Raw genomic sequence first — 23,993 nt, forward strand, 5'->3', positions numbered from 1 at the left:
AATAAATAAATAAAAATAAAATAAAGACACAAACTCAGGCCTGGAGGCCTGGCTCAGATGGATCCGCCCTTTCAGATCAGAGTTCAATTCTCAGCACCGACATCGAGCTGCTCACAACCATCTCCAGCTCCAGCTCCAAGTGATCCACACCCTCTTCTGGCCTATTCAGGTACCTGCACACGTGTGTGCATCCTCACACACAGAAACAAACACAGTTTTTTGTTGTTGTTGTTTTGTTTTCTTGATATTTTCTCCTATGGTTTCTGGGCCTAGAAGTTACTCTATTCTGTTTGTCAAACCCTTAATGTTATAGTCTGGTTTAGTTTTTAGGGTATACTTTAAAAAGCATTTAAAAATGCTTGTCTTTTGGTTAGATTGGCATTACTTTGGCATGTGGAATAAAAAGGGTGTTGGCAGCATCGATTGACCATTGTGCCGTGTATTACCTTTCTTGGTTGCCCGTTCAATACTTAAAAGGCTGTTTTTCTGGTTTCCAAGTGCCTTTCACGTTGGGGCTGCACTGTTTGACTGGACAGGGCCGACCCTTGCCCACTGCTGCTGGGTCACAGGAGTCCCTGCTCAGATCCAGAAGTGTGACATGCCTTTGACATGTGTGTTTGTATGAGCCCAAGCCTCGCTCACTTCAGTGCCCCTTGGCCCTTGGGTTCCCTGAGACACCAGAGCCTCCCGATGTGATGTCACATCTACTTGAGTCCATTAAGAGGTGTCTGTGGCTTGTGATTGATTGTAAGGAAGAGTTCAAAAGAAAACTTAGCCTTCATAGTGACCTGAAAAATATTCCCAGCCCACAAAGCTGCATTCTGGTGCCATGAAGATGAATATGGTTTCCCTAAGGTCTCATCAGAAGATAGCCACCAACAGAGTCAGCCAGACGTCTGCAGGCCAGGCCAGGCACACCCACCTGGCCCCTTTGATGATGACACACATGTCCAAACTGACCTTGCAGATTCGTACAAGTCCCCCCAAACAGAAGTCCCCCACCTCAAGACCCTACCGGCGGCTCGGTAACCTGCAAGAATACAGAACACGCAATGTCCGTGAAAGCAAAATAAACACAAGCATTTGTTGTTATTGGTGCCTTGTTTCATCCCCACCCGAACTGAGGTGACACACAAATGAGATATGGATAACAATTTGAGAAGAATTTCTGAACATGTCTGAAGATCTGTTTGAAGGTCATCATTCAGGCACATCATTTCTCAGCCAGCAAAAATACTAAACGTAGAGAAGCTCTGTAACCGCACCGACCCTGGACTCCTACACCCCACCTCCTTGTGTTTTGGTTTTAAAAATCCTTGATTAGTAGCTTGGGTTAGTAAATAGTAGTAGCCTGCTTGGGGTGGGGGCACAGTCTGTTTGCCATTTGGCCATTATTTTTAGATCTGGAATCTGTAAGAAGAATAAGAGCAAAGGCGAGGTTTCCCGGTACGGTTAGTTAGCTGTCCTAGAGGAAGCCAGAAATAACCAGCAGAACAGCCAGAGTGGAGGAGAACACGCAGCTCCCCCTCCCTACCAAGGGAGACGTGACTCACCTGGAAGCCCCACCCAGGCAGGAAACCCTCCACGCTTGCGCATTTCGTCAGCCCTGCACCTGCTGGGATCTCCTAGCTGGCATGGACTCTGGACAGTCACCTGGTGTCCCCAGCACAGGACACCCTGAGGCCTTTTTCCTACTCAGTCAGATGCCAGCGGGTGTGGCCAGCTTCAGTTACAAGGCGAATAACAAAAACCACTTCACCTCCCCGGCCGCACACCGAGCTCCCCAGACTGCTGGCACACCACCACGGAGGGACGTTGCATAAGCTCTGGACCAGCCCTTTTGGATTTGCCATTCCAGAAATGAAAACGCTGGTTCTTTGATGCCCATCTGTGTGGCTCTGTATTCACTGCTGCTCCATCCTTGCCATGCGGGCCTCTCTTGCACATCTGTGGCTTTTCTAATAGACTCATAGGGCCATCGTGCCCCTCTTCTTTGGGAGATGACACTGTGGAAATCCACATCAGTGTGTTCATAGGGAACAACCACCTCAACCATTGAAAATATTAAAATATTAAGCTCTATGCATAGGCGCAGCATCCTGGTCCAGGACAAAGACTCCACCTATCCCATCCTCCTTTCTCTTAGGGACTTGCCAACTAGGGGATACCAAGTTGTACCCAAGAGCCATGGTCACATCCATGTCCAAATTCCAAACGACCTCTGCTAGCAGCGGACCACCTGTGTTTATCAGGAAATGCCGGTGTCCTTGTTTCCACCATGTGGTTATTCAAACATCTCAAACCCTGATTTACATGTGCTCATTAGGAGGCTTCCTCCATTCAAATGAGTTGCTGCCAGGGAAGATCTTTATTTTTCCATAACCTAGAGATTTAGTTGAAAATGGCCAGGTAAGAAAATTGAAAATGTCCAGGAAAGAAAGGCAGGCAGCAGGCTTATATGGGTGTCTCCAGCTTGCCTTTCCCTATGGAAACATGTTAGGTGGGGTCTAAGTCTACCATAGACCAATTAATTTATCTCCGACTTTTGTTTGCTGCAGCTCTTTCTGGTCTGCAGAAGAGATGTGACGAGACCAGATCCTCAAAGTGGATTGGCATGCCTAGTACAAATCCCGGCACCCATCACAGGTTCCTTAAATCTAGCAGGCCTCTGGGGTATCCAGAAGATTCAGGCAGATGTCCTTCAGGAACAGAGGAATGTGGTCATACGGAGCAGGACAGTTGGTCATACCACATCTGAAAACAATAAAAAATTGATCACACTAATGAAAGAAGGCCTGCAAAGAGATAAACATTGTGCATCTTGAGTAACATACAGATTGCTACTTCCTTTCCTATTAAAATTGTCCCCTAGCCAAGCATGGTAGCACATTCCTGTAATCCCAGGTGCAGGCAGCCAGTCTCTACCACACAGCAAGTTCAAGGCCCGCCTTGGCTACAGGAGTTCCAGCCAGCCTCTACCACACAGCAAGTTCAAGACCAGCCTTGGCTACAGGAGAGCTTGTCTCAATAAAACAAAACGCGTTTCCTGTGGACCTTTTGCAGTGTTTCAAGTGGAAGCATGGAGAACCCTGTTTTATCCTTGTAGTATATTCTCATTAAAAGCGAAGTCATAAAAATGACTGCACAATGACAGAAAAAGGCAGAATAAAGACAGTAGTTGCCTGGAGCTGAGGATAGATGGGGGAGTTGACAGTCACGAGCAAGAGGGACTCCTTAGGATGATGGAGACATTATCTTGAGCCTAATATATACTTGATGAACACCACCGAGCTGTATACTTAGAACTGCATTTTCTTGTGTGTGAATTCTACCTCTGTGATAGGAATGTTCAGAAAGTCTAAAGCTTGAGAGGCAGTTAGACAAAACCCATATCGGGGGTATACTATATTTACAAACAATAGCAAATTCCTTCGGGGAGGGAAAGGAAGCGCAGAACTGGAGGGGATGTTTTGTTAGCTCCAAAGCAGGATGTGAGCAAACGTGATCGTGTCCGTCTGCTGCAATTGTCCTTTGCAGCTCCCTATCGTTTGCAGAAGGTCGAGTAGGTAATTTTGGTATTTTATAGATTATTGGAGAGCAACTACATCCTGTTTCCTGGAATGCAGGAAGGGCTGGGGTCACTTCGCAACACACACAAACAACACGCACGGTTCATAGGTCACTCGGGATGGGCCATCTTGGAATGAAACTGATGATAGCGGCCTTGGGGAAAATGAACTGGTGATCTTTTCAGATTGTCCGTTGCTAGCTTTGGGAGTTCAAATCCCACAAAACAAGTAGTCAGTGTGTCTTAGTTACTTTCCTCTTACTGCCATGAAACGCCTGAGCAAAGCAGCTCAGGGAAGAAATTTGGCTCACAGTTTTTGGGTACATCTCGTCGTCGTGGTAGGGGAAGCCACAGCTGCTAGGTGAGGGAGGCTGCTGCTCTTGCAGGAGCCAGAGATGAACGCTGATGCTCAGCTCCCCTTTCTATTTTGTCCAGGACCCACAGCCCATGGCATGGTGTCACCCACATTTACGGTAAGTCTTTCTATTTCAGTTAACCTAATCAGGAAAGTACCTCACAGACTTGCCCAGAGGTTTGTCCTAGTTGATTCTAGATCCCATCAAGCCTGTAGTTGATATTAACCATCATACTAAAGAAGGTTTGCATGTTATCATAGTGCCAAGAAGTAGTGTCCTGATGCCTCCATAATGTGCAAGTTTTAGGCATTAGTTAAAATGAACTAAAAACATAGGGGCTGGTGAGATGGCATTGTATCTGGTACACAGGCACAGAGGCCAGGGTTTGGATGCCCAGCATCCAGGGAGTAGCTGAGCATGGTGGCACACATCTATAACCCTAGCAATGGGAGTGGGCAGAGACCCGTAGGTCCCAGCAGATCCCAGGGATTTGCTGATCAACCTCTGTTGCTAAAATGATGGGTTCCAGGTTCAGTGAAAGAATATTTCAGAAAACAATAAAACCAGAACATTCTAGACTCTTTGGGTATATGGGCGCCATGGGGCTGAGGTGGAGCTTTACCCGAACACTGGGTAGTAATTTTGGTTTCTATCGGAACGCTACTTGAACTTTCAACTAGAAATATCAAGCCCACAGCAAACTCTGAGACTAAGCTTCCTCGTGAGATGGAGAAAGGCCACATGCCACCAAGGAAGGGAGAATGACCCCCAGCAGCCTGTCTTCCAGCTTGTCATTCTCTCCTCAGTGACCATCCTTATCTTCCCGCCTGTGAGAACATAACCATTAGGATACCGCTAGAACTCACTTCTTGGGAATGCATTTCGCTTCTTTGGAAAAGATGCGATTAAACGCCATGCTGGTTGTTATTAAATTGTGAACTGTGGATGAGGTCTTACACTTCCTGGAAATGTTTGTATTATATTTTATTAATTGTGTGTGTGTGTGTGTGTGTGTGTGTGTGTGTGGTGTGTGTGTTCATGCCATGGTGTATGTGTGGAGGTCAGAGGATAGATTGCAGGAGTCAATTCTCTCCTTCTTCCGTGTATGTCTTAGGGATTGAACTCAGGTCATCCGGCTTGGCAACAAGCACCTTTTCCCACTGAGCCATCTCACCAGCCCCCTGGAGACTATTAGACTGGGCTACAGTTCCATGGTAGAGCACTTGCCTAGGATGCATGAGATCCTGGGTTCTATCCCTGGCACTCCCCAACCCATCTGTCTTATAGTCACTGTTCTGTTGTTATGAAAAGAACCATGACTAAGATAGCTCTTATGAAAGAAAGCATTTAACTGGGCTGGCTACCAGTCTCAGAGGCTCAGTCCATGAGCATCATGGCAGCAGGCAGGCAAGCATGGTGCTGGAGAAGGAGCTGAGAGCCACATCCTGATTCACAGGCAGCAGGCAGAGAGAGAGAAAGAGCCTGGGTTGGGTGTAGACTTTTGATACCCCATCTTCACCTAGAGTGACACACTCCTTCCAACAAGGCCACATCCCCAATTCTTCTCAAATCGTGCCACTTCCTGGTGACTAAAAATTCAAATATGTGAGCTCATAGGGGACATTCTTATTCAAACCATTACACCATCCAAAGGTAGACTATAGGTGATGATAATTTTTTAAGTTTTTTTTTTTTTTCTGCAGTACTGTGGAAGGAAGAGGTCTTCCTGGCATTAGCAATCTCCAAACGAAGCCATATGCAAGCCTCTGACACCTTCTCATGAGTTGCAAGAACATTCACCCATGGCCTCTCCCTGGAGAGTGTGGAAACCTTGTTAAAGATGTGGATTTGATTTTGCAGTAGCTACTGGTCTTAGCAACTGGCCCCCTTCCTTCTCCTACACTCTTGAGTTCTCTACGTGCTGTTGAGTTTTCTGGTCAGCCTTCTTGGCTCGGTCTCAAGAGCTCCTCTGAACGTGAAGGCACAGGATAAGCACCTCCTTGACGGAGCCATTCCCACCACACTTCTGGTTTCTAAAGTGATGCTATAAACTGTCAAGTGAGTCAGAAATCCCAGGAACAGGTCCTGATGGAGTGCAGAGGGAGTGGATGACTTCACCGGAGGCTGACCCAGGCAAGGAGGCGCATCTCTCAGCACCTTGGCAGGGCTCCTGGCCTCACAAGAGCTCCTGGAAGGGATGTGTGCGGAGGCCTGGCTCACATCTCGCTGATCATCCCTCAGCTTGGCCCAGACTCCTGAGGGAGGGGGAAGAAGAGAAAAATCAGGCAACCAAGCAGCTCATCCCCAAGCAGAAAACAGGAACCTGTTATCCCCGAGGAAACCGACTCAGATCCTCCGAGCACCTTTCTCCCTGGCATCCCAGGAGGCTACCACTACCCTTCATCTCCCCAGACAGTCCTTTCTGAAGCCAATCTGCAAGCTCCACGTTCACCTACCAGCTCGATTACTATCTGAACCCCTCTCCTCCATGGCCCCTCAGGTCCAATGAGGTCCAGCTGCTCTGCGGTCGCTGTGATGCTCCACAGCTGTAGCTGGGAACTCATCTGCATTGGATCTCACTGAACAGTTCTGCTTGGCCACAAAAGGACCGCGCTTCACCTTCCAGCATTAGAGCAGACAGGCCACTCCCATGCCATGAGGTGACACATCAGAGCAGAAGAATCTACGGTCTGACACTTGGTAGCAAACAGATTCAGTGAGAAAGAACCTTGACCAGTGATTCTCAATCGGTGGGTCATGACCCCTTTGCGAGCTGAACAACCCTCTCACAGGGGTCGTCTAATATCAGATATCTGCTGTGGGATGGTCTGTATGGCAAATTACTTTGATTGGTCAATAAATAAAACACTGATTGGCTAGTGGCTGGGCAGGAAGTATAGGCGGGACTAACAGAGAGGAGAAAAGAAAGAACAGGAAGGCGGAAGGAGACACTGCCAGCCACCGCCATGACAAACAGCATGTGAAGATGCCGGTAAGCCACGAGCCACGTGGCAAGGTATAGATTTATACAAATGGGTTAATTTAAGCTATAAGAACAGTTAGTAAGAAGCCTGCCACGGCCATACAGTTTGTAAGCAATATAAGTCTCTGTGTTTACTTGGTTGGGTCTGAGCGACTGTGGGACTGGCGGGTGACAGGGATTTGTCCTGACTGTGGGCCAGGCAGGAAAACTCTAGCTACAGATCTCTACATTGCAATTTATAACAGTAGCAAAATTAGAGTTCTATGAAGTATCGACAAAAATAATTTTATGGTTGGGGGTCTCCACAACTTGAGGAACTGTGTATTAAAGGGTCACAGGATTAGGAAGGTGGGGAACCACTGATCTTGACAGAATCATAAGGAAGGCCAGGAAATCAGGCCTGGAGCTGTTACAGTGTAAGATGGTACTCAAGCCCTCCTTCTCATTCTACAAAGATGGGTACTGCTGACACCCAGCTAGTAAGATGGGCTACCAGTACCAATACGGCTGTCCTGGAGGTCTCGAGAGTTGCTCCATTGAACCTAAGAAGGTGCCTCTGTGTGGGTCTGTTCACATATAGAGTAACATGTCTGTGACCTACCTGTAAAACATCTGGCCTGGAAGTCCCGAAAAATAGGAGAAGTAGTTAAGCAGTCATAAATATGGCACATGCTTATCTCCTCATTTTAGTCACTGGAGGCCTGGAAATGGACAGGCCTTTTATATAGAAAGAAAAAAAGCTACCCACTTTCAGTATAGATACCATTTTTGTTTCATGTATTTTTGGCCTGTGACTGTTTGAATCTGCAGCCAGGGAACCCACAGGTAGAGTTCTCTCTCTTTCTTTGTCTTCCCCGTGTGTGTGTGTGTGTGTGTGTGTGTGTGTGTGTGTGTGTGTGTGTGTGTGTTTTGAGAACAGGGTGAGACTATACAAACGCTGTTGCCATTTTCCTGTCACCTCTGTAAGAGCTGAATACAAATCCAGTGACTTTAAACAACGTACGTCATTCTCTCGCAGGTCTAAAGGTCATAATTTTGGACTCAGTCTCACTGGGTTTTAATGAAGTTGCTCACAGGCTGGCACCTCTTCCAGAGGAGAATCTGTCCTCTTGCCTTCTCAGCCTCTGGACACTTCCTGCTTCTCATGGCCCGCGGCCCCTCTTTGTCTTCTGATTGTCCTGTCTCCATCTCACAAGGACACCCTTCCCAGGGTGATCTCAGCATCCCAGAACATCGACTCAGCTCATCTGTACAGTCCCTTTTGCACACTAGGCAGCATGGTTCCGGGTCCCAGGGATTTATAGTGTGGGTGCATTTGGGACCAATATTCAGCTGCAGCGTGCCTCAGGGGACAGCCAGTTGGCTGGCTGCACCAAGGTCTCCATCCTGGTGAACTGACCACAGTCCAGAATCCTACCTCCATTCTTCTTGCCAGTATCCCAAACTAAGAGATGTTGGCTCAGCACCATCAGACACCACTGAGCAAACTAGAATACTGGGATTGGGGATTTAGCACAGTGGTAGAGCACTTGCCTAGCAAGCACAAGGCCCTGGGTTTAGTCCTCAGCTCTGGAAAATTAAAAAACAAACAAACAAACAACTAGAATACTGTGCTGGCTGGGGTTCTGTCAACCTGACACACACGCTGGAGTTACCTGGGAAGAGGGAACATCAATGGAGAAAACGCCTCCACCGGACTGGCCTGTGGATATGCCTTTGGGAGCGTTTTCTTGATGAACGATTGATGTGGGAGGCCCCAGCCCTTTCTGGGTGGTGCTTCCCCTGAGCAGGCGGTCCTGAGTTGTATAAAACTGAGCTGAGCAAGCCATTAGGAGCAAGCCAGAAAACAGCACTCTCTCGCATCCTCTGCTTCCTGCCCCCAGGGTTCTGCCTTGAGTTCCTGCCATGGCTTCCCTCCGTGATGGAGTGTGACCCGAGAGATGTAAGAAGAAATAAACCCTTTCCTCCCCAATGTCGCTTCTGGTCCTAGTGTTCTGTCTCAGCAAGCACCAGGTCATCTCTTTATCCCTTTTCAATGGCCCCCTTCCTTTAAGAGGGAGTTTCTGGCATTCGGAATCTGTGGGTGACCACTGAGCCCCAGTGCTGGGAGCTGGTGAGTCCTTACTAGAGAGGAAGCAGCTGAGTGAGGTGGGATGTTGGAAGGTGCTACATCTCCAGGACTCAGGATTGCACAAGAGAAGACTGTCAGCTTGCTACCATAAAACTGCAGTGGTTCCAGAGGACACAGTCTGATGGAAACTTTCTCAGCTTGTGGTTTGTCTGTTACCTACCTGAGGACCAGATAAGATGTTCAGGGACAGGCAGATTCTGGAGCCACACCCTGGACCGCCTAAGAAAGGGGAGCTGTTTATTATTATTATTATTATTATTATTATTATTATTATTATTATTTCCTTTTTGGGGGTTGGGGTGGGGGGTTTTGCTTCTTCAGCTGTCAGCTCTTAGGCTCACATGATCCAAATATGAGTGGCAGGTCCCACTGGAGAGACAAGAAAAGAGGCAGACAAGAAAAGGGGCACAAAGTGTCCAGGGCCTCCCACACCGAGCTTGGCTTTCCAAAAAGTTCCACGGAGAACACAACCTAGCCCACTCTTTCAGTTTGAAATTGTATTTTCTTCTTGAAAACCCAAAAATGTGAGAAAAAGTCCATGAGCGCTCCCCCTGCGCCCGCTCTTAGTGGTGACCTCTTAGCTCACTTAGCCTGCCTCCCACAGGATCCTGACCTCTTGGGAGTGTCACTCCATATCCTTGGGGAAATTGTCCCTTTGCTGTCTCAACTGGATCTCCCATCTGAACGTTGAAAGCGTGCAGAGAGCCCACATAGAAGCAGGCTCAGTTAAAGAGGGAAGGGCGCCTCCCTGTGTGTCTGCAGAGGGAGCTAAACAAAGGGTACCGGCGCCCTCTAGTGGCAAAAAGCCGCCCCCTGTTCTGGCCATGAACAGACCGGCTAGTGACAGGTCTCCCAAGCATCCTGGAGCGCCACCTCCTTAAGACCCTCGGCCTAGGACCAGGAAGAAAATATGTGCTACATGTGTCTCATTAACATCAGTGATTTTAGGATGTGTTGCTACTGTGGGACATAAGGTGTATATTTTCACAAAAATCACCTTCTGGGGTCACAGATTCATTTCTCGGAGAGGTTAAGACCTCCAGCGCTCTGTTCATACTCATGTACCATATGACCTGTAGACATACTGTGAGACTCCCACCCAGGTCCTCAAGGCTCTTCTCTGGGGGGCTCACACAGCTTTAGGTAGGACAGCTGTTCCGGAGAAGTAAAGGACAGAGCCCCTCACAAGCCGAGGAATTTATGTGAACCATTCACACATTCACGCGGGGAGCCCATCCATCTGCTAGCTAAGCCGTTCTCCCAGTTGAGGATGCCAACCCGTTAGGCTTGAATCAGAGAGAAATGTACTCCCAGCAGCATACACACTGGGGAGGGAATTGTAGAAATGAATGGAGGGCCTACTTAGCATTTGAAAGGGACGCCGGGATTTTAATTAAAGTTTAAGAAGTGAATGTGACTCCTCACATTCATTAAGATGGCCATTATCAAGAAAGAAAGAAAACCAGGGCCAGGGAGATTGGAGAAACTGGAACCCAGTCCACTGTGGGTGGCAATGTGGATGCTGCAGCTGCGTGGGGAAGGCAGGACGGCTGCTCCTCGGAAAATTAAAACTAGTGTTGCTGTAAGGTGCCGCTGTACCATGTCTGGGAAGAGAGCTACAGGAGCTGAAAGCAGGGTCTCAGGGATTTGCCCAAGGACACGCACAGCAGTGTGGTTTACAATAGCTGAGGCGTGGCAGACTCAACTGTCCGTCAGTGGGCGACTAGGATAAAGAGTTCCAGCGTGTCCATACGATGGAAGACTATTCAACTTAAAAAATGATAAAGTTCTGACCCACACTACATGTAGCAGCCCCAAGGAACGTATACTGCAGGACTCAACGTATGTAATATACATAATCACTGAGATCATGTAGAGAATGGAAAGGTGGTGGCCAGGGTCTGGTGGAAAGGAAGGGATTTCAGACAGTTCCTTGCCTAGTTTCACTTTCCAGAATTTCAATTACCCAAAAGTCAACTATGACTCACACACACACACACACACACACACACACACACACACACACACAAAATCACATGGAAAATGCCAGAAATATGTTTATGTTTCAAATGATTTCCCCATTCGGAGTAACTTGCCCTGTCCACGCAGCACAGCCCAGATATTCCATCCCTTTCACCTGCGTATCCACGCTGTATATCTTACCCTTCCCTGCTCAGCAGCCTTCTCAGTTCTACCAGATCAGCTGGCCCAGGCCACCGTGTTTGGGCTCCAGGGAGCTTGTTTGACTGACCACTGACCTCAAAGCCCGACAGCCATGATATAAAGAAAGCACCAGTGTTTAAACACTCAAGGACAGGTTATCTCAGATGCCACGTGCCAGTGCTGTACAGCACACAGGAAACATGTACTGTGCGTAGGGTCCAGTACTGTTCATGGCTCATGGATAGCCACATGATACTATTTCACCCATGGGTGCTGGGAATTGAACCTATGTCCTCTGGAAGAACAGTGGGCTATAAAATTAGAGAAGCATGCCGGGCGGTGGTGGCGCACGCCTTTAATCCCAGCACTAGGGAGGTAGAGCCTGGCGGATCTCTGTGAGTTTGAGGCCAGCCTGGGCTACCAAGTGAGTTCCAGGAAAGGCGCAAAGCTACACAGAGAAACCCTGTCTCGAAAAACCAAAAAAAAATTAGAGACGCAAATGAAGTTGGGGGGGTGGAATGTTGTTTGGCAAGGAGGAGGCAGGAGTTAGGGTGGGGTGGGAGTGGACCTGATCAAAATACATTCTTTATGTACTTTATGTATATAAAATTATCAAAGAATAAATAAAAATATTACTGATATGAATAGGTAAGTAGATGAATGGCTCCTAACCGTGGGCCATCTCTCCAGCCCCAAGCACAGGGAATTTAAGAAACTCTCTGTACTTTCTGTTCAATTTTTCTGTGAGCCGAAAGTGTCCTAAAATCTTTATTACTTAAAAAGTTCTTGAAGGGGATAGTGGTGATAATGTCACACCGTGAATGCTCTTACAGCCACGGAGATTGCCTAGAAGTGGCTAAATATAAATCTTATTTTGTGTGTGTTTTGCTACAATTAAAAATAAATAAAATAGCCAGGTGTGGTGGTACCTGTGCTGAAATTAAAGCAATTGGGAATTTGGGAAATGGAAGCTGGAGAGAGAGAGAGAGAGAGAGAGAGAGAGAGAATGGAAAGAATGAATGTTGTTTAGAGTGGAGTCATAAATAAACAAACATAAGAAAAATGGGTCAGAATTGGACTGTAAGTTAGAGACCAGAGACAACTGCACACTGAGAATACCACAAATGACCGGGCGGTGGTGGTGCATGCCTTTAATCCCAGCACTTGGGAGGTAGAGCCAGGTGGATCTCTGTGAGTTTGAGGCCAGCCTGGTCTACAGAGCGAGTTCCAGGAAAAGCACAAAACTACACAGAGAAACCCTGTCTTGAAAAACAAAACAAAACAAAACAAAACAAAACAAAACAAAAAAAAACACAAAAAAACAAAAAAAGAAAGAAAAAAAAGAAAAGAAAAAGAAAAAAAGAAATATCACAAATGAAGTTACAGTAGTATTTCTTTATAATTTAAAGTGTTTTATGTAAACCAAAGAGATCATTTGAATTTCAAAAAACAAACAAAAAAAAGTGCAATTGAGAGCGTGATCTTCAAGCGAAGTCAGAAAATGTGTGGGCAGGTATGATGAGTTAAAAAACAAAACAAAACCCAGAGGCTATCCAGAAGCAGTTTTAAATCCAGCATGGTGGTGCATGCCTTTAATCCCAGACCCTGGAGGCAGAAGCAGGTAGATCTCTGTGAGTTCGAGGTCAGCCTGGTCTATACTGTGAGTTCTAGGACAGCCAGGGCTGTTACACAGAGAAACCCCGTGTCAAAACAAAACAAAACAAAAAATCAGAGGCTAGCAAACATTATAGAACTTTAGATCCGAAAGGAACATTCTGGTACCTTGGAGGAGCAAATCTAAGATGGAGGGACATGCATGAATGTGTGAAGATGGAAGGAACTCAGCTGTGTCTGGTATCCAGGCAGATGTCAGCTACTGTTCATTTTGCCTGCCTATCTACCTACCCATGAAACCATCCACTCACCTATCCATCCATCCAACCATCCAACCATCCAACCATCCATCCATCCATCCATCCATCCATCCATCCATCCATCCATCCACCCATCCATCCATCCACCCACCCACCACCCACCCATCCATCCATCCATCCATCCACCCACCCACCCACCCACCCAACCATCCATCCATCCATCCACCCCACCCACCCACCCATCCATCCCCCCCCCCCCCCCCCCCCCCCCCCCCCCCCCCACCCACCCATCCATCCACCATCCATCCATCCATCCATCCATGCATCCACCCATCCACCTATTTCAATAACATTTTAATTTATTTTTGATAATTTTATACATGTATACAACATATTTTGATCAGGTCCACTCCTCAATCTTCCCTAACTCCTGCTCTTCTCACCCAGCAGCACCCCTCTCCTAGCTTCATTTTCTTTTTCTCTTCTTTTTCTTTTCTAATTTTATAGCCCACTGAGTCCATTTGGTCTTCCCCTCTCAGCTCCTGTTCTTCGTCCTGGGAATGGGGAGTCAGGACCACTTTCTGTTTTGTTCCTTCAGACCTGGGGTGTTCTTGTTAAACTGGCTTGGACAATTCTTTGCTAAAGGCAGGCTTTACAAGGAAGTAGTGTATAGATGGATCCAGAAGATTCATGAGACTTAGCTAAGTTAGGCTAAGCAAAGACCCTTTGTCAATACCAACTCACCGACCTATATCTACACATCTACTGGTAAAATGTCCCAAGAATCCGAAGCTTGTCCCCTTTAATGTCCTCACAGGTGGCAAATCTTTGTCCTTTCTGGGACAGATTGTATTTTTGGCCAAAAGTTACTCAGAACCAACTGTTATGAAGTAGGAAAATGAAACTAATTTCTCCTCATGGGGGTTATACATTGAGTTCACAGGGCAATTTTAGCAGAGGAATGAACACCATCTCCCTAGTGGTTGAATGGAGGATGTGATAGTCTGCTTGTTTTGTGAGTTTTATCTCACATTTTGTAGCATCCACACATCCCAGGTTATTCTGAAATCCTCACCTTGTGCCAGGGTGAGCTGTTTAGCTTGAAGATAAAGCATGGGAACCCAAATCCTATCACTTAGATAAACCTAGTCAGACTCTGCAGCTCCTGCTGCACAGACTTCCAATTACCCACAAGCCTTCATTTCAAGTGCTAACTGAAGTCACTCACTCACTACTCATCTCCTCCAAGGCTCCTCCAACCCAGAACACACTTCCCAGGCATCACGAGGTGGCCATGCGTTCCTGTGAAGGCACATTCCCGTTCTTTCCTGGCATTATCTGTTTTGCCCTCTTTCAAACATTGCAAGGACTATAATTTGTTTTAATAATGAATTGGGAGACAAGCCCATTTCAAGTTGTATCCATCATATTGAGGCCGCTTAGAGAAAGAAATGATGTGCAGGGAGAGGTAAATGCCCCGGGACACCTTCCATGGCTGCCTGGCACTTAGCTGTCAGTTCTTCCCTTGGCCTGAGGAAGCAGGTGCCCAGGAGCAAGGGGCCCAGAGGGAACGGAAAGAAAACAGAAAGTGTGTGTGTGTGTGTGTGTGTGTGTGTGTGTGTGTGTGTGTGTGATTGAAAGCAGATGTTTTCCCCTCCAAGAGCATTCTGGATGGATTAAAGAGAAACACAAGAAACACACACACACACACACACACACACACACACACACACACACGTAAAAAAATAAATGAAGCCAGGTGGTGGTGGTGCACTTCTTTAATCCCAGCACTTAGGAGGCAGAGCCAGGCAGATCTCTGTGAGTTCGAGGCCAGCCTGGTCTGCAGAGTGAGATCCAAGAGAGGCACCAAAACTACACAGAGAAACCCTGTCTGCGGGGGAGGAGGGAATAAATGAATGAATGAATGAATGAATGAATGAATGAATGAAAGAAATAACATTTCCCAGATTCCCAGATTGACAAAGACTCTTTCATCTTAGATTGCATGGGGGCTAAACAAAAGATAAACAAATAAAAGATTAAATAAGCACTTAGAATTTTTATTGGTCAGTTTAAGATACCACATATTTACAATGGGAAGGGGCCTAGGAATGTGTATTTTATTTTATTTTCTGTGTTCATTTTAAACAGCAATTTAAAACTATCTATAAATTATACATTATACAAAATATGTATATAAATTATATATAAATATATGTATATAAATATATATTGCATTTTATATGCAGCAAAACACACACACTTTAGGTATATAGTGCAGTGAATTTGAATGGGTATATATGACCTTCTATTCTATATCTTGACAAGACATACCACAAGACATACCACAAGACATACCACAATTCTTTTTTTTTAACTATATCTTTTCTTTTTTAATTTGTTGATTTATTTATTTTTGTATTGATTGATTTATTGTGTATACAGTATGCCTGTGTGCCAGAAGAGGGCACCAGATCTCATTACAGATGGTTGTAAGCCACCATGTGGTTGCTGGGAATTGAACTCAGGACCTCTGGAAGAGCAGCCAGTGCTCTTAACCTCTGAGCCATCTCTCCAGCCCAACATACCACAATTCTATCACCCACAAAGTTCTGGGTATCCCTTGCAGTCAATCTCTCCAAGAATCGCTGTCTCCAGGTCTTTCACATGATTGTGTCTAATGTCAAACGCCATGTAAATGGGGTTGTTGAGTTATTTGTGCTGAGGATCAAACCCCGGGCCTTGCATAAGCTAAGCGCATGCTCCCTGCCCCATCTGTAGATATTAGTTTGTGTAGATCTACTGTCCTTAACTCTGATGCTTTTGAGATGTGTTCATGTTTTTCATCCCTTTCATATCAGAGTCTTAGGTCAGAGAGAGCAACCTGCCAATGATAAGGAGAGTCACGGGTGGAAAAGAAGGCTTTGTTACGTATAGGCACGTGTTATGCTTGGAGGCCACACATGGTTGGAGAGGAGGAGAAGAAGAGAGGGGAGGAGGGGAGAAGAAAAAGGATGTGGGGGGTGTGAAGAAAAGGGCAAAATAACTCCTGTGGGACAAAGGCTTTGGGGGTTCAGGGCAATATCAACAATATCTCATAAGGATACTCAATGGAAAAGGTTTTATCTTCATTTTTGTTTGTATGTGTGTGCAATGCATATACACGCATCTGTGTGCACACAAGGCCATGGGACTTTCTTCTAGGTATAACAGTCAACATTTACATTTGGATTTATGAGATAGGGGACAAGATTCATCTTCCTCATACATTTATCCAATCACTTCAGTACCATTTGTTAGGACTTCCTTGGGGCTGCAGAGACGGCTCAGCGGTTACAAGCAGTGGCTGCTCTTCCGGAGGACCTGGGTTCAGTTCTCAGCACCAGCACCCCGTGGCAGCTCACAACTCCCTGTAGCTCCACTCCCAGGGGATCTGACGCCCTCTTCTGGCCTCCACAGGCACTTCAGGCAAAACACTAATACACACAAAAGACAATCAAATCTAAAAAAACAAAAAACAAAAAAACCAACTTCCTTTTCTTTATTAACTATCCCTAGCCTCTTTGTCAAAAAGCAACTAGCCATCTCTCTATGAGTTCTCTATTCTCTTATTTGCCTTATACTTCCTAGTCCTTGATTACCACAGCCTTCTGGACATCTTTCAGTCAAGCTTGTGAACCTTCTAACTATTGCACAACTATTTTCACCATTGAGATGCTTCATGTTCTCGTTAAAATTTTATTTTTATTTTTTGAGATAGGGTCTCACTAGGCAGCCCCAGATAGCCTGAAAGTAGCTAGCTAAACCAGGCTGGTCTTAAATTTATAGATTCATTGGCTTCCACCTCCTATGGGCTGGGACTTAGGGTATGTGCCACCACACCTAGGACTTGTTAAAAATTTGTAATCAACTTAGCAATTTCTACCAACAATTGTAATTGGGACTAACAATGGATATAACTGAATTTATAGATAAAGGATTTACATTTTTTCCAATGCATATGCATGGTATTTTCTCTATTAAAAATCTATGTCAGCCGAGTGGCAGTGACACACGCCTTTAATCCCAGCACTCAGGAAGCAGAGCCAGGTGGAGCTCTGTGAGTTCAAGGCCAGCCTGGTCTACAGAGCGAGATCCAGGACAGGCACCAAAACTATGCAGATAAACCCTGTCTTGAAAAACAAAACCAAAACCAAACCAAACCAAAACAACAACAAAAAAACCAAAAAAAAACCAAACTATGTCTGTGTATGTGTATGTGTGTGTGTGTGAGAGAGAGAGAGGGAGACAGACAGATAGACAGAGAGTAAGAGAGAGAGTCTGTTTTTCAGAAACTCCTGAGAGGACTGCTAAACTTTCTAACTTCTGTTGTATCTTTTTCTACTTCCTTCTTTAGTGCAAAGTTTTGTTTCACACACGCAGACGCTTTCCTGTTTGGTCCACGTTTCCACGTGCCAATAGTACAGCTACGTCTTCCCGATGAGTCCTCTCTCTTACCGATACCCTGTCTGTCATACAGTGATACATGTGGGGACGGCCATGGATGTGAGGGAGAATTATGTGCATGTTTGAGGCAGGTGTCTTCCCTCTGTGGACAACCTCTTTTCAGCCCTGCCTCTCTAATTGTCCAGACACTCTGGCAGCCTCCAGCTACATCTGTGGGACCTAGGGCCAACATGGCTGTGATGAGCGTTAGTTCCCCCACTCACAAGCTGTCACAGACAATCTGATTCCTGGGGAGAACTGCAAAGAGGACCCTGGAAATTCATTTCCCTTCCTCTGAAGTCGGATACTCTCCTGTTTCTGTCTGTTTGGGGTTGCTGTAGGCTGTTTGAAAATTTTTGGTTTTGAGATGTTTTGTCCAGAGTTGATCATTGTTGTCTGTGGGAGAAGCTGGCTGCCGTAAACAACCCTGCCTCATAGTTGAGACTGTAAAGCCCCTTAGTTATAGCGAGAGTTTCATCTGAACTTCTAGACTCAAAGCTATATTAAAATGGAACTAGCTGCCTTGGAAAATGGGGAAAGAAAGAATAAAAGTCAATGACTTATGGCACAGTAGGGTCAACCCCTTGTAAGTCTTACGGTTGCTGGATATTGGCAGAGGTGGGGGAGAGGCCCTTCTTGACAGAATTCCTTCAGCATGAAGGCTCTGGCTTGGAACTGCTGGTGATAAGCACTCCTGGGGTCTATAGATTTGTGCCCAAGGATGATTGCATTGGCGATGCAGCCCTCAGTGCAGTCATGTAGAGATGCGTTGCCACCTAAATGCTCCTCACTGTGTGAGGTAACCGGCAACACTCATTAGCTACTTCCTCTCTCCCTTTGTGCTGGAGAACAGATGTCTAATATGGGGAGGCAGAGCTGGGAGCCACCGTGCTGATGTCCCAGATCTTCCCTGACGCTGCCTGTGTATCTTGATTATCTGCATCCTTCACACTGGTGAGATCTCGGTTTTGTATAAATGAGGGGTTCAGTTTCCTTTCTGTTGTCGTGATCAAACACCCTGAAGAAAAGCAGCTTAGGGAGAGAAAGGGTCCATCATGGAGGGAAGTCAGGGCAGGAACAGAGGGAGTAACTTGAAGCAGAAGCTATGGATGCCGCATCCATGCGGAGAGATGCTGCAGTCTGATTGCATTATGGTTAGGAGTTAGGACTTTCAGCCCTGGCCCATCTAGAGAGAGGAAAGAGCTGGAGATGGGGTTAATCAAGAGGCCTATGGGATGAAGCCTCCATGAAAACCTAATCTGCCTCCAGAAGCCCTAAACTAGTGGCTGGGTAGGACACAGAGAGGTCATTCAATCCTTAACACTAGGAGAAAAAAAATCCTTAAACTGCTCAATCCAGAGAGCCTCGAGGCTGGTGAATGCATGCAATGCATTGTGTCAAGAGGATGGCACAGGGACAGAGGCCCTTGGGCTCAGGACCATGGCAGGGCTACCTCTCTGCCCACCCTCACCGGGTTGTTCCTCTCTGTCCCTTGTTACCATCCTCTTTGTAGTAAGCCAAGAAGCAATGTAGTGTTTTCTAGCTTGAGTTTTTCTGTCTTGCCCACAGTCAGGACAAATCTCTGTCACCCGCCAGTCCCACAGCCGCTCAGACCCAACCAAGTAAACACAGAGACTTATTTAGCTTTCAAACTGTCTGGCCGTGGCAGGCTTCTTGTTAACTATTCTTATATCTTAAAGTAATTCATTTCTATAAATCTATATCTTAAAGTAATCCATTTCTACAAATCTATACCTCGCCACATGGCTGGTGGCTTATCAGCGTCTTCACATGCTGCTGGTCATGGCGGCGGCTGCCGTGTCTCTGGTCATGGCGGCGGCTGCAGCGTCTCTGGTCATGGCGGCGGCTGCAGCAGCTCCTTCTGCCTTTCTGTTCTTTTATTTCTTCTCTCTGCTAGTCCCGCCTATCTTTCCTGCCTAGCCACGGCCGATCAGGTTTTATTTATTAACCAATCAGAACAACTTGACATACAGACCATCCCCCAGCACAGCCAAGTGCAGACCATCTCAAACACCTGCACTCAGGCCCATGGTCCTAATCATCCTCTATGCGGACCTGCTGGGTAACGCCACGAGGAACCCAAGAAGGGCTCCCACAGGACTTACAGAACATCCCACAGCAGTGTTTCCTCTGTCCCACGAGCTGTTGCTACCAGTTTTCAAACCCTAAGGGGCCAGGGGGAACCCCTAATTTGTACCCAAGAGGTGAAAATATCAGAGACTTGAAATTGTCTCTGAAGGAGTGGGTAGGTCTCAGGGGATCAAGCCCTAAATTTGTGGGGTAGCACATAGGGAAAGTATGGATTGCCATAAACCACATAAGTACAAGCGTCTGGGACCTTCTCAGTTGGTTTTAAGGAAGTAAACTGTGGTGATATATTGTGCACCCCAATAAAACGTGTCGGGGATCAGAGGACAGAGCCAGCCACTAGATTAGACATAGAGGTCAGGCAGTGGTGGCACATACCCTTAATCCTATCACTTGGGAGACAGAGTTTCCGTCTGGATCTCTGTGAGTTCAAGGCCTGTGGGGCGTTTACCCACCAACCCCACAGCTCCCCAGAGTTTGAGTGTGAGCAGCAGGAAATATTAGAAGGATTTACTATGGAGAATCTTGCGGAGATAAACAGTAAATAAAAGATAACCTCGAGAAGGCCTGGAACCTTTTCCAACAGACCCCGACTGTCTCTGGCCCAGGGTTTTTATAGCGATGCCAAGGGGTGGAGCAAAAGACCTCCTCCCCCAGCACAGCCAAGTGCAGACCATCTCAGACACCTGCACTCAGGCCCGTGGTCCTGATGATCCTCTATGCGGACCTTCTGGGTAAAGCCACGAGGAACCCAAGAACGGGCTCCCACAAAGGCCACACTGGGAACAGAGCCAGGTAGTGGTGGCACACACCTTTAATCCCAGGACTTGAGATCTCATGTCCTCGCCTGGGAAGCACACATGCCTTTAATCCCAGGAAGTAAGATGGCAGGCAGAAAAGGTACATAAGGCGTGAGGAGACAGAACTCACTGTCTTTAGACTGAGGACTTTGTAGAGAGGTAAGAGGTTCAGCTGAGACCCTCAGGACTCAGAGGCTTCAGTCTGATGACTTGTGGAAACAGAAGCAGAACAAGCCACAGCCTCCTCACCTCGACTGTTCCTCAGCTGGTCCTGTTTCCTCAGACTGGAAGCTTCTGTCCTCATCCCAATGGCCCTCAGCTGAACTGCTGCTTGGAAGCCTGAAAGCTTAACCAGCCAAATGCTTCTAGTTCCTGATCTTCACTCCTTATATATCTTTCTGCTATTTGCCATCACTCCCTGGGATTAAAGGCTTGCTTTCTGGGATTAAAGGTTTGAGTCACCATGCCTGGCTGTTTCCCATGTGGCCTTGAACTCACAGAGATCCAGAGGGATTTCTACCTCTGGAATGCTAGGATTAAAGGCATGTGCTACCACTGCCTATCCTCTATGTTTGATATTGTGGGTGTTCTCTTCTCTGACCCCAGATAAGTTTATTAGCGTGCACAATATTTTGGGGAACACAATACCACCACATTTCCCCTTTTTTGTCTAAAATTTAAAAAGCTTATAACTAATACAAGAGAAATTATATCCAATAAGTATATATAATATACACAATCAAGATTACATTAATGGTGTCTAGTCCATTAACATTTGACAGATTCAGACAAAAAAAACTCCATTAATATATAACAATGTCCAGTCCAGTAACATCTGATAAAATCAGACAAAAAAATTCATTACTTATCCTATTTAAAACAAGTAATTCCTTTTTAAAAGTAGATTCCATAATCTCCCTTTTTATCTTATCATATCCATATTCTCTCTTTTTTCTTTTCATAATAGATTCAATAATCTACCTTTTGTCATTTTTTATATCTTCCCCTTTTTCTTTTTAGAGTAGACTCAGTGATCTACCCATTTATCCTATTATTTATCTTTTTTCTCAGAGTAGCGTCAATGATCTACCTCATATCTATATTCTCTCTTTTTTTTTTTTTTTGTGCCTCCTCTGTGTTTTGGAGCAATCACAGTCTGATGTCTGTCTGTCTCTTGGAACCACAAATGTTCTTCCCTAGAAGAGAAAATCTTCATAGTAATCTCTCCCCACCATTTGTCTTGCCAAACTTTTCCAAACTGACCTTTGCTGATGCTTTCTTGTAACACGATGGTCCTGGCAATTCTTCTCTGAACAAGCAACGGTAAACTCTTCGTCCCAGGTAGCAGCATCACCGCAGTCACCAACATGATGAGAAGAAGCAGCAACTCAGAGCAGCAGCCTCTCCCTGATACCGTGTGTGTGGCTGGACTCCAGCCGAAGCTTCTCCTTAGCAAGCCTCCTAGGCAGGCCTCAAACTCGGGATCCTCCTGCCTCTGCCTCCTTCAGCAAATCCAACCAGCATGCTTCACCACAACAGGCTGAGGGTAGCTCAGGTCTGAGTAGGGGCCCGAAAGGCCACAGGCAAGTAAATTTTCCAAGAATTTGTACCACGAACTGGCCTTAGGTTTGATTTCATTAACAAGACTTTAAGATTCATGCTACACAGGCCTTTTCTTCTTCTTTTTTTGTATTTTATATTTTTTTCTACAAAGTCTAAACATTTTTTAAAGAAAACAAGTACTTAATTTTTAAAGTGCCTGTGTGCACTAAAAAATAAATATGTAACTAAACCTTTTATAAAGTCCAACAGGGAAAGCATTGCCCGGAACTGTAAGATGTTAAATGCTAAATGTGCAGCCCAGATCAGACCTGGCGAAGCTGCACCGCAAGAGCACATAACTGCCAGGGCTTTGGGCCTTGTTGTTGTTTTATTGCTTACGCTCTGCATCTGCTCTGGAGTCTGAGTGGTTTTGTCCCCTCAAAGTTGCTGTGCTGAAACTGGAACCCCTAAGCTGGAGGATTAAGAGGTGGAGCCTTTGGGCAGTGATCAGGTCATAGGAACACATGTCTCGTGGATGAGATGATTCAGACCTTGGTTCCCTGATTCTATGCTGTCTGCCAGGTAGATATCATAGGGGACACTATAGAAGGTGCTACCTATAAACTAGAACGCAAGTCCTCGCCGGACAGGAAGCCTGCTAAGGTCTTCCTCTTGGGCTGCCCAGCCTCCGGAACAGTGACAACACATTTCTATCATTAGAAGTGGCCTGTCTCTAGGGGATCATCCCAGCAGCCTGCACAGACTGAGACAGCGCCCTTTGTGTCAGGTGTGAGTCCTGTCCACTGGAGCAGCCACTATCAAAGCACAGTTGGGCTTGAGTGTGGTGAGCATGCCCCAGGGCCAGAACCTCTGGGCACAACTTCCAGGTGGCACTGTGCGGCCACTGGTAAGAGCCACCTGTGCTAGACTAGAGGAGGATGACAGGAGGGTGGGAGAGGGGCAGCAGACTTGTGAAGAGTTCTGTAGTCTATCATTTCAACGCCAAAGAGAACAAAATGAAACCCAAACCTCAAGCAGAGAAGGCGAGGAAGGAAAACAGTGGCCATTTGCTCAGCGTCTGGCACGGCCCTGCACCCTCATTTCTCTGTGTTCCTCTGAGGGCTGTCACACTGTCCTTTTGCAAATGAGGAAACTGAGGCCCAGAAAGGGTTAGGAACGGTAACAGACAGGCAGAAGAGCAAGATTTCAGATTTCCACGATTCTATGCTGTCTGCCAGGTAGAATTGGCATTCTCAATTGTGTTTAAAAAAAAAAAAAATCAATACACCGAGAGAGACAGAAGTAGTTTGGTGGCCAATAGGGCCGGGGAGAGGGGTTGGAAAGAAACGTCTCAATGTGTACAACTGCCTTTTGTTTTTTGAGTGATGGACTGTTTTGCAACCATACAAGGCAGCTCTGCACACACTGAGTTCACTAAATACCTTGAATTAAAATGACCACTTTTTTTGGGTTTTGTTTTGTTTTTAGAGACAGGGTTTCTCCGTGTAGCCCTGGCTATCCTGTAACTTGCTCTGTAGACCAGGCTGGCCTTGAACTCAGAGACCCACCTGCCTCTGCCTCCCAAGGTGCTGGGATTAAAGTTGTGCGCTCCCACTGCCTGGCCTTTTTTATTTTTATTTTTTTAAGGCAAGGTCTAACGTATCCCTTAGCTATGTAGCTAAGGATGACCTTGGACTCCTAGTGACAGGATTACCCACAGGCATGCTTGGTACTGATGATCCAACCCGGGGCTCCCTGAGTGCTAAGCAAGCACTCTGTTGAGCTACGTTCCCCAGTCCTATAACGACAATTTAATGTTATGTGAATTTCACAGTAATTAAAGGGGACACAAAACTACTGAGATACTGAGAGCCATGATACATTGTTGACAATTTCAAATCACTCCACAGCCCCCAGATCCTGCGATCACAACCCCCACCTCGGGCAGATGCTCAGGTCTCGATGCAATTTTATCCCGGTCC

Source organism: Peromyscus leucopus, chromosome 15 (assembly GCF_004664715.2).
Source record: "Peromyscus leucopus breed LL Stock chromosome 15, UCI_PerLeu_2.1, whole genome shotgun sequence".
Lineage (NCBI taxonomy): Eukaryota > Metazoa > Chordata > Mammalia > Rodentia > Cricetidae > Peromyscus > Peromyscus leucopus.